General features: G+C 38.8%; 1 protein-coding gene across 1 annotated transcript in view; it reads left to right on the forward strand.

The window, feature by feature from the left end:
- The first annotated feature begins 1,414 nt into the window (after positions 1 to 1,414).
- LOC124167932 (alpha-tocopherol transfer protein-like) overlaps positions 1,415 to 12,633 on the forward strand; it is a 90,645-nt gene continuing 79,426 nt past the window's right edge. Inside the window, exon 1 of the mRNA XM_046545997.1 lies at positions 1,415 to 1,531. The gene's annotated coding sequence lies outside the window, so the exon portion shown is untranslated. The remainder of the gene's footprint in view (positions 1,532 to 12,633) is intronic.

A 12,633-nucleotide genomic window follows, 5' to 3' on the forward strand; every position in this document is an offset into this window, starting at 1 on the left:
GAAACCGTCATTAAAACCCCATATCAGCCAATCAGAACGCATTCCCCTATAGAGCGATTGCAGCGCAACGTTTGATAATCATGGGAACGACATAGATAAACAAACACGCTATATATTTTCGTGATGCGGGTCCTATGACAGCCAGCTGTGATATCGGAAGTGATGCCAAAGGCGACGGCGGGAGGGACCGTGTGATTCAGAAAAATGATCACTAGAGCGATCGCTTTTCCATTCGTGAAAAGCGATCGCTCAAGTGATCACTTTTCGCGACGAAAGAAAATGATCGTGTGATTCAAGGTTTAAATCCACAAAAATCACAAAGGATTGAGTAAGGAATTAATTTGGCAGCTAAGAAGGAAGATGTGGCTGACTTAAACTTCGTAATTCAGAATAAAATCGTTGGTACTCTACATTCACGCCAATCTTTTGACTGTATAACAAACAAAGACGAAGTACCAACTATTTTAACAATTTTCAAACTTCTTTGATATGCCTGGCACACCGCACCGCACAATTTACAGCTGAAAGTTGGCTCTGTGGTCATGATGCTTCAAAACCTAAACCAACTAAAAGTATGTAATGGAACGCGTTTGGTGATTTAAAAAAAACTGATCATCAATTTGATTCACGCGACTACACTCGAAGGAAATTCAAAGATGAAGAAGTTCTTATTCCGAGGATTCCCATGATCCCAACTGATATTTACTTGGAGTTAAAAACAAATTCATTTTCCAATCCGTGTTGCATTCGCGATGACGTAGAACAAAAATGTTTACGTTTCCATAGTAACCGCTAGTAACTAAGGATTCGCGACCTCATGATTATGGACAAAAATGCTTAAAATTGCCTCCTCTCCCTCCTCCTGAAGTGTGTCAGGTTCCTCTTGAAATACCTTGTATTATTGATTTTTTAGTCGCTCTCTTCTTCAAATTTACCCCTCCACTCCACTGAGATAGGAAATACTAATTATTGTTTCGTCACACGTTACGCATATGTCTACGCTCTCTATTCCTGCTAGGTAGCGAAAGTTTCTGCTAACTTATTAAAACGCTACGCCCACATATGAATGGTCATTAAGTTTCTAGCGGGTAATGCAATATGTTTCGTCGATCGCAATTGAATTGAAACCTCGCTCATGAATATCGATGAGTTACGTTTTGAAACAAGATTCGTCTGTCAATTGTCTCTCTCGAGTCTATCTACATATTCATGGGATAAAAGAAAAGACGAGAATCGTTTTCCCTTCGGGAGTTTCGCAAAGGTTGGCGTGCCTATTAACGCTGAAAGGGGTTAAGAAATTCGCTGCCAGCCACGCAGGGTTGATAAAAAATTGTCACTCCTGACATTCATTCTTGCGTCTTGCTTCCAGGAGGAGAGAGCGCAGATGTTATAGTCGCCTCCTAGATCTCCGACGTCCTCAAGATATTGCTGGACTTACGAAGAGGAGGAAAAAGTTCTGAAACGCGCACGTCAAAATGGATTTTTTGTTCGCGGCCCCATTTAACCCGACTGGGGCAAGGACACCCTTGAGGTGAGGAATGACAGTACAACTATAACCTTCCGCTGGATAATTTTTTGTTTGCTTTTTGAGTGGTCTCGAGAGGCGAATACTTTTGCTGCATGCAAATTACAAACCTTTGAGTTTCACGAGGCGTTCTTGTCTCCGAGAAAATGACGGGTGCCAGCGAATGACCATGTCATTGCAGTGACGGATAAATGGAAGTGCGCAAGATGAGAGTAAAGCTACTTTTTCATAGACGCATCCGGGGCTTACGCGCGCGAGGAAACGCGTAATTTCTTCGCGTGAACCGTTCGCATGCTAGGAGGTTGTAAATATACTGGAGGGGGCACCACTGGTTCCGAGCGTTGAGCGCAGTGTGGCAGGAATGGGTGCTTGGGTAGCCACGCCTACTTTGACCAAAACATTGATAATCTCATAAGAGTCAATGCTGACTATTTGGTGAAATATTCAGTCACGATCGTTGTTACGTTAAAATAAACTATCGCAAACGAACACAGTAAACCTTTTTTCTATCATTATGGGAAGGCTTCGTGAAAATATGCCTCGAATATCTTTTCCCAAGGAAAAATTATTTTAAACCACCACGGTTCCGCTGTGCAACTAGCTTAACCGAAAATAACATTTTACAAGTGTAAAATATCCATTCCCCTGCACTTCTATTGGTAATTACTAAGATTACAGCCAATGGAAATCTTACGATAGCGGACCGGTCGGTATAATAGTACGTAAGTATGCTCACGACGATATGTTATCACCACGATATAACTATATGGACTATATTAAACAAGTTTAATGTAGACAGTAGTATGACGAACGATCGGAAAACTCCGGCGACAATCAAGAAGTAATTGCTGCATTTTCATTTTATAAATCAGAGGCGATATAAGGAATAGAATGCTTGATTATATACGTACACTGTTTGAGACTAAGTCCGGAAATTGTCAAACCAAGATGGCGGAATTCTGACCACGCTTAAAACTCGAATACAGCGCCTCCAGATATTTACAACCTCCTTGTTTGCGTGCAAGCGAACCTATGCGTTGGCGAACGTACGAGTATGAGGCTCCCGCCAGCTATATGCAGCAGAGAAACGATAATAAAACAAATGAAACGTGACGACCGTGAATATTTCCACAGCTTTGTAATTATCTTTTGTGGATCATCAAACACAAATGAGTATAATTCTTCCATTTTCTCTGGGAGCCCATTTCTCTCATCCACATGTCAATTTGCCGTAGGTACAGGGAGTTATTTTTGTCATGTAGAGACTTCCATCTGGCCAACACATCTTTCGCTTCAAAACACAATGATGTTATTACTCAAGCTACAATATTCTTAAGCTTTGAGAATTGTCAGAAAATAAAGTTCTCCTTACCTTCCATTGTAAAAGATACTCATATCTCCGTCCAGCCTTTATAGTTGATATTTCTGTTTCGGTATCTGTTGTCTCTAAAATTGTATACGTAGGTATATTTCTCCCTAATTCAGGATATAAAGAATTTATCGACAGAGACAAGACTTACGCAAGCAGCCATGTTGGCGAGTTTCACGCGTTTCGCGCGGACTCACGCGAAAGCTTCTGATTGGCTGAAGATCCCGTTTGCGCGTTCTTCGCCTGAAACGCGTCCGTGAAAACCTACCTTAAGGGTTATCGCCGCTATTAATCACAGAGCACTCTATGCGCTTATCCTGTATTTTCAAGTTTAAGCTCGAATTCGTATGACGTCGCATATTGGGTCGAATACGGGCATTGTTAGGATGTTCAATAAGTGAACGCCTTTGGCGCGCAAGTAACGGCTCATTTGGCCTTGGGCTCATTTAAAACTGTCACTTCCCCGAGACTGGATACTTTTCATCGCAAGTAGGTTGGGATATCTATAGGCGTTGTTTCCGAATTTTTAGCGTGGTCAAAGTTCCGCCATTTTATTTTGACAATTTTTGGACTTGTCTCAGAATGATATCACGATTAGTCTAGCAATAAGTTTTTGTTTTGCAAATGCACGAAATTAAATAAGAACTGCTGCCATAATCACTTTTATTGAGCTGATCATTGTCATCAGAGTTTTCCATTAATTTGTGATGCTACTATTTATATTTGAACTTTGTGCCGCCCACTTTATCGGTGGGGAAATCCTCGTAAAAATACATTTGTACTTAAATTGTGACCGACCCGTGAACGTTACATTTCCATTTGTTTAAATCAAATTAAACACAAGTAGAAGTGCAGGGAAATGACCAGTTAACGCTTGTATCATTTTATTTTCACTTGAGCTAGGTTTACGTCGTAATCGTGGCAGGTAATAATAATGTTTCCTTGGGAAAAGATGTTTTGGGCAGAGCTTCGCAATGCCTACCTATAAAGTAAGATAAAAAGGTTCACTGTGTGCATTCGAAAGTGTACTTTAATGTATGAATGAGTTATGACAAAAAAATTCACCAAATAGTACGCATTGACTTGATGAGGTAGCCAATTTTTTGGTCAAAAGGCGTGGCTTATCCTACCCAAGGATTCCCATTCTTCCCATTCAAGGATCCTTCACGCTCAGAGGCAGTGGTGCGCCATCCAGGATATTCTAACCTCCGTGTGTCATCGTTATTGCCTTAGAGAAATGAGTGACTCATTGAACGATTCCTTTCAAGATCCTAAAGCTCTCCAAGTGTGGTAATTATCATTCTGAAATACAGAATAACTCCCCGGAGTTGTTATGGCAACGATGCCATTGGCGCTATGTTTGAAGCCAATCCTTTATTCCACCATTTCGCTAGTAAATGACAACTCCTGTCTCGTTTTCGCGTCTCTTCCTTCTTTTAGCTCTCAGAATGAAGATCTTGGACCCACGTTTAGTGAATATAATGGGTTTGCATACATCTGGGCGGACAGGAAAATTATTTAGAGAACGTAGTACCCCCTATGAGTGGGGTAGCCAGGAATTTTGTAAGGGGAAGAAAGGGTCCAAAACCATGGTGGAAAATAAAAAAAAAGAGTACTAAGCAGAGGGTTTTAAACTAATTTTTACCATTTTCGTAATAGAAAAAAACTTCATTTTTCAATGAAGGAAAGTAAATGAGTTCTTATATTTCGGGTTTCTGGGGGTCCGAACATCCGAGACCTCCCCCCCAGCTACGTCACTGCCCCTTATCGATCGGTCATAAATTGTTTTATAGTGATGTACCACTCGTTTGTAACCTAAGTTGCCATATTGAAATTTACAGCGTAGGCAATTTTCAACTTTTTATTGTATATCAAACACAACATATAGAATTATTTATTTTTAAGCCATGAACTTCCCTTTTATTTCCGTAGCTATGGTTTGTTGAAAAAGATGAATTTGTAATCATAAACATACCTTATGATCATATGTGGATTTACTTCAACCCCACTATGTATTAAGTTTAATTGAAAGAAATATCTCTTGCTGATCTGAAAAACAATGGGTATTATTTCTTATGGCTCTTTGGTATTTACTGTAAATAGTAAATTAAATTTGTGCTCACTGTCCATGATGAATGATGAAATGTTTTTTCCGTGCACCGAATTGTAATACAGGCTCTTAATTACACCATTGTGAGATTCGAGATCCAATTAATTCGTACCGGTAACTAATTGTAAGTGAAATGCAGTGTAATAAGCTCGCTCGCCAATTATCTTTCACCAGCAATTGCGATAGAGCTTGAAAAATGAGAGACTTGTATTTTTCCGTCTTCCGATCCCCCGTCCACTTCTCCAGCTGTCCGCAGCTAAAAAGCGACGACCTCAACCCTTTAACGGATAAGTTGATGACGTAACCAATCGAGTGGGTCACCGCGTCTCAGCTACTCCTCGGTCTCGCGAATAGTCCTAGCTAGCTGTTGCTTACAATCATATGACATATTTCATCATTTACCGAGCAACATTCTATGAACGAATCAATGGACCGAAACTCCAATGACGTCATTAACTCATTAACGTAGGACTTTTTCATTTTTTTTCATTTCAAAGTTATGAGAGAACTACTGGATGAAGATGCTTTTTATTAACTTATCTTTTTCTTCCGTTTACTTCTTTTAACTAACTGCGAACCAGCGTTTGATTAAACGATCCCATTTGATGGCGTGGACGAGTGTCTACTAATGTAACTTGATACATGTTTCCTGCATAATATTTTGTTTACAATGCGTTTTATGTCATAAATCTCATTTCAATTCATCAATCGGATAGAGGAGGTAGTAATAACGCGGTTGAGGACAGGACACTGCATTTTACCTTATGAGTATCTCTTTACTAAAGAGAAGGAACCTCCCCAATGCGATGATTGTAGATGCCCGTTATCCTCATAGAATGTGATAAGTACCGCGCCGCGTGGAGACGGATTTATCTAGGGGGAGACCTAGAATCCCTTCTAGGGGACCACCCTACCAATTTAAATAATACCCTTCGGTTCCTCAAGGAAATAAGAATTTTTAATAAAATATAAGTGTACTCACCCATTTTACGAAGAGAATTTGTACAGTGGCTATCTTTTTATTCTATTTCCATTGAAATATCGGAATTAAACGACGTAGTAGTGGTGCGAAATGACCTAGCCGTCGACGCACCCTAAATCACAATACTACTCACCTCAATTCGTGTTGTAATTCTTGTGGGCAGTTAAATGAGGCCCGACCGGAGAAATTCAGGAGCCCTGGTCAAGCATGGTTGTTGGGACCCCGTGCAGTGTCTTATCTATATTACTTGTTGACTTGAGTTTTTAAATATTTCAATCGTATATCACAAAAGAGTACCAAAATCAAAGACGCTCTGTGCTGTATCTTTTGGATAATAGTGTTAGAGTTCCACTCAACCGTGAAAACCTTAAAACCGTGAATAAACCGTGAATGCCGTCTACCGGGAAAAAAACTTGAAATAGCCGTGAAATTCGTCGTAAAACCTTGGAAACCTCTCAAACTTGATTGTAGATCTACGATTTACGGATCAAAAGAAAAATCGATACGTCGATCATATTTCCAGGTCAGTCACTCGCAGACACTTCCCACGTATTTATCTGCGTACGTATATTCGAAGCGAAAATATTGGTCCGTGCGTCACGACGATACACAGACCTTAATGCTGTGATTGGAAAACCTTCAACCAAAGTGATCATTAACCCTGGCGAGAAATCAGACACCTCTTCACTTCCCTGTCACCCTCCATTTTCTCACTCACAAACTTTAGCCGGCCCTAAATTTTGCTTACGATAGGCGACGTCATAAGAGCGCTTTCATTGCTGCGTTTGCATTCCCAGCGTTTAACGCGTTTGCTATATTTTTCGTTAACTTGCGGCGAGTGATTGTTATGTGATCAATATTTCTTCCTAAAATGGCTTATCAAAAGGCCGTGAATTTGACGCAAAATATATCGTGAAAACCTGGATAAAACGTCAATTTTATAATTCAGTTAGAGTGGGAGCCCTGAGTGTAAATTTTTGAATATATTTTATGATTTAGCGATAACATTATTCAGTATTTACTTTTTTACGTATGCTATTATTAAAAGGTACGGGCCATCAAGTTGTAAAATGAAATAATAATTTTTTAGGTTGACTAATATATTTAAAGAAGCACTAGCAGGGTTTCATAACTTATTTATATCGTCAAGTATATTTAGTGAAACTTAGTAAGTTTATTATTTCATTTTCCATAATGGAAAGGTTGCACACAGTTAGGGCTGAATTTATCAGTTAAATGGTACGGAGATGTTAAGTAGACGTCTATTTTACCATTCGCAATGAATATTTTAATTTTATTTGTTTGATACCTTGCTCTAATAAAATTCGTTACCCTTCTCAGCCGTCACCTCATTGTTTCCTTTTGAAAGTGTCTTCTTTCCTTTTCTTTGGTTTGTCATCCGAAAAACCTCTGCAGAAGCAAAACCGTTGATGGAAATATTGGAGCTCTCATTGGCACTTTTGTGAAAAGTATTGATTCAATCATTTGCTGATGAATTCACCGTTCAGGCTGGACAAAAGGATTTCGCCGTAAAAAACTGTATTTTTTATTTGATTTTCGTTGCATGGTAACATTGAAAGGCGAACCGACAAGAAATGTTGAGATCGCAACTTATGTTAAATGCGTAACAAGCGAAACGCATTGTGCGCACAAGATATTTCTAAAATGATTTATTCATTTGAGTCTAATCATTTATACGTCGTGATGCCTCTATTTAGCAAGAATAAATATCTCACTAATTTAAAATAATCATCTCATTTTATCGATAAAACTAATAAGCTACAGTCTCTTTGTCGCAGATGTTAGAAAAATTCTAGAATAGACTGCTTTGTCTTTCCGCTAGCATTTTCTTTGCGTTCTCAGGTGATATTATTATTCTTTTCAGTTATTCCATTTCTGAATTCTATGCTGCCGATGTTGACTCAATAAAATTATTGAAGAGATCAACAGCTTTCACGAATTTCTTACGCATCATTGTGGGAATTCTAAAATATTTCTAAATAGAAGCATGTTCTGGGAGAGCCAATTAAAAAAAAATATTAGATGGAAGAATGTTTCTGTAAAAAAATTTAAGACGCCAAAGACGATATTCTCGTATAGATTGACGCCAAAGTTTGAAGTACTAAAGGAAGACCTTCGCGTCGACTAGGGCATAAGGCAGTCGAGGTAATATTCTTGGAAAGCCGATATGAATCCTACCATGAGGTGTGGCATTTTCAATTAATGGGAGACCTAGCGAGCGATAGTTGACGGGAAATCGATTGAAGATGGGGTTAGTGCAGGTGGAGGAAATGCTGTCGACACTTCTCACTTGTCAAGGGGATCAGGAGAAACTGAAGTGAAATAGGGGTTCTGCAAATCGTGGTGAAAGATAAAATCCTCGCCTCAGTTGGGAACGATTTATTCACCAAGAAACTCGAATTACGAAGAGCAACCCTAGAAACCAGAACTAAATGGAAAGTATAGCAGTGAAATTGTAATAGAGGGGTTTTCGGTAATATAACAACAAATAATGACAAACATATACATCGCAAAAAAAGCTCTGACGAGGACAAAACATATCGAAACATTGGTCAAAAATTTAACATTTAATTCTTACCTACACTCTTATTATCTTACAATTTAATTAAGACCTACACTCCATTGCACTTATCAACGCTAAAAAATGAGGACACGAGAAAGAGAAAAAACTCATAATAATTATTTATTTACTCCCGAAATATTTTTGTTTTACAAACTCCTAACGGCAAATGAGAAGAAGCTTTGGGTGGTCCCCTAGGTGATAAGAATCAGATTTACGTCACCACCGAATTACAAAAATGTACGTCATAAAAATAAACGCAGTAACTGTTACATTATTATTGTTATAATGATTGCCATTAAAAATTTTCAATTTCTTCATGAGAAAAAAATGAACATTTATTTTGATGGTATGTAATTGCAACGACACTTATTTATACACTTGCCGGAATGTATATATTTAAGTACGTACTGGGGAACCCAGGGTGGAACGGGGTATGCGATTTTTTTAAGTGCAAAAAAAAACGTGCAATAACTATATCTAGTCCAGATTGGCGTTGCTCATAAATTAAGCAACACCAATCTGGACTAGTTATAGTTATTGCCGTTTTTTTCGCATTTAAAAATCTGGGTTCCCCTATTCCCTGTCTACATTCCGGTTTAAAGTTACCTTTATGCATAGATTGCTGTTTAACGCTGCAAACTAATTCATTGACGAAACGGATAGGGTGAATATCGTTGAGGGGAACTCAGGTTCAAGTCCAGATGAATGCAGATTTTTACCAATTTTTGTAGCTCACTTATGGCTGCGTGCGCACTGATGATTTTTGTCCGCACTAACACATATTTGTCAGAGTTGTTTCATCATGTACCCTCTCGAGTGCTGTGTGAAAACATTTAAGTTGTATTATCATAATAAATGTAGTCACACAAGTGTCATAATTGTAATCTCATGATGTTTATTTTTATTTTCTGACAAATGTGAAGGGAAGAGAGAAATGAGAGTAATGCATACATTTCCCTCATTTCTCGAAGAATCATTACTTCAGAATGTATGAGACTGATTGCCCGAGAGTGAGAGGTTCTATTAGATGACCGATTCTTCTTTTTCATGGCTTACTCCAGGCGTCCTCAACCTTTTATTAATACAAAGGCCAAAAATCGATTTCACATGGTCCGGAGGGCCACAATCAGGGATGGCAAATGAAACGAAACGAAAATGTTTCGTTCGATCACGAGGGAAACGAAAATACGAGCAGTGGCGGCGACTCCATGGGGCCTGAAGGGGCCCGAGCTTGTACCAGGCTTGTCGATTTTCCCAGGAGTGTCCAGATATCGAGATTCGAGTTATCAGGGTACTAATGTTGATCATATGACTCTTCTGAAATGCTTAAAAAAACTTAAACCTTACTACTTATAAAATTTCCCGGGGCAATATCCCCGGTTTGGGCCCCCCAATATTTTTTGTAAGTCGGCATCCCTGAATACGAGGCTTACGTTTAGTTTCGTTCCCGCGCGAAATTAAAATCATAAAAATAGTATATTAATCATAAAAATAGTACATTGATTCTGTCCTAATGAAGCATGTGAAAAATATATACTTTTTACTACCATCATTTTACTTAATTATACGTGAATTTTAACAATTTATAATGGAAAATGCCGTCGATCAAAGAGGTCATACAGCGATGGCAAGTGAAAGGAAACTAAAATGTTTCGTTTCGACCCGGAGGGGAACGAAAATGCAAGAACTAGGTTTAGTTTCGCTCCCGCACGAAATTAAAATCACCAAGGAATTTAGTTTCGACCCGGAACGAAACTTTACTCCCGGGAACGAAACTAAATTAATCGAAACTCCGCTGCTCATAGTTAAGTTTCGATCCCATAAGTTGAGTGGAGGGGGATACGAGGGAATAGTTTCGACTCGTTACGTTTCTTAAACCTCTACTTCATTCAACCCACAGATATATACAATAGATTGGCAATGGGAGTGGGGGGGGTGAAGCCATGCCTTTCTGCTGGCGGCCATGTTGCTTTCACCGACCTATGCGTTTGCGTAAGTAGGGAACTGGAGGAAAATTACATTGTGAAAGATAATGGCGCATTGATTAAGGCTATGAACTATAGAAAACGTTGTCATTTTCGTTTAAGATGTATCCAATTAAAAAGAAAGGGACCGATCTTGACACTTACGTGGTAAATTAACCAATCTTTGAGCGGAACATAACCGTGACGAAGTTATGAAATTGGTAATATAAGCTGAGCTAAGATTAATACTAATTCGGTTCCTGCTCAATATTATGGAATTGGAATCCATATGCATGAGTTATCTCGAAAAAAAAATATTGTGTCCCAAATGTAGAAGGGGCGTAGCAGATGGGGAAAATGGTTAACGTCGTCTGCTAGTGTAGGAAGGTAGCCTACAATCGTGAATACATGGTATTGTTCACCCTTAGATTTACCAGCGACATTGTCACACTATTCAAACAAAATAATTCGAAAATTCCAAAGGTTTGATGCTTCCACTTACTGTATTTTTGTTGTCAAAGAGTTGTTGCTCAGTTAGAGCTTGTCAATTAGACGAAAAACGTAGAAGCAATGCTACCTAACCTTTCACTGCCATAAGTAATCGGGCCAAAAATATTACGTAATTAAATTTGATTCAACCTATTTAAACCCATTATGATCTAACTTTCTGAGCAAGGCATGCTGCTTGGTGCTGTAAAATGCTTTTCTGAGGTCGTAAAGAGTCAATGCGATTGAATTCCTATCCTTAAGCATCAGAAATATAATTTACATTATTTTATATAGGCAGTGTTTTGGATTTCCCCTCACGATCACCCAATAGCGAACTTGAAAAGAAGTTATTGGCTTAAAAAACTCAACGATTTGATCCATGATCATCAATAATCAGTTTCATGTTGTTATAATATTCGAAGGGGAAGCAGACTATAATATAAATCTTACATCATGAGGGGGTACGTTTTTAATTAGAATTTCTATCTTACCGGGATAAGTGATTATAACAGACACCATGTTCTATATAGAAGCCACAAAATGATCAAATATACCTGATAAGAAACGTGGGGATACGTGGGGAATACGTGGGGAACTCATATAAAGAATATTTGCGGCATAGCCCTGAAGAAATTAGGATACGTCAAGCGTATTGTGGGAAGATTTTCGGATGAGAAAGTAAAAGAAAGGTGCTATTTCGCTCTCGTCCGACCGCACCTTGAATACGCAGCGAGTGTATGGGATCCAGTGCAGAAAGACTTAATCCGCGAGCTGAATAAGATACAAAGGAAGGCTGCGCGTTTCGTCAAAAACCGCTACGGGCGTACAGACAGTGTTACCCAGATGTTAAGCGAATTAGGCTGGGAGCCGTTGGAGACTCGGAGGCTGCGCGCTAGGCTTAGATTGCTTGAGCAATTGAGAATGGATATATTTAAGAGCGACACAGAGAACATAATCTTAGAGCCACACTATATTTCCAGGTCCGACAGAAGCGATAAATTAAGAGAGATTTTTAGCCGAACGGATAGATATAAGAATTCGTTTTTCCCCCGAACAATAAAGGACTTTAATAAACGCTTGTCCCAACCTCGTTAGAGCACTTCTTCTTTTTTTTTTTTTTAATAGCTGTAAACGGCTGGTGTCCTAACACCCCCTGCCACACGCCTTTTAGGCGGCTTGCGGGGTATTATGTAGATGTAGATTTAGATAAGTGCTACATGGAAAGGTTGAATTATAATGAATGTGACCGCGTCATTTCACCGCGAGCACATGCAAACCATTATTTAAGCGATCGGTTTCTCGGAATTTCACTCAATAGATATTAACGAAGTCAAAACTTATGCTTTTGAAAGAAATTCGTTAAGTTTCCAGATAGAGTTAAAGGTGCATAATACACGCTCTACATATCTAAATAAATAATAATACTACAACGGAAATAAAATTCCGATACAATGTAATAATGCAACAGCGGAAAGTATATGACATAATGGAAACTAGAGAAAGTCTTTTCTTGGTAAACACAGAAAACACAACTGAAAACATCATGATGATTCCGTCATCAAAACACAGACACCGAGACAGAGAATGCACATGTTATTAACCCCTCAACG

This window comes from Ischnura elegans, chromosome 11 (assembly GCF_921293095.1).
Source record: "Ischnura elegans chromosome 11, ioIscEleg1.1, whole genome shotgun sequence".
Taxonomy (NCBI): Eukaryota; Metazoa; Arthropoda; class Insecta; order Odonata; family Coenagrionidae; genus Ischnura; species Ischnura elegans.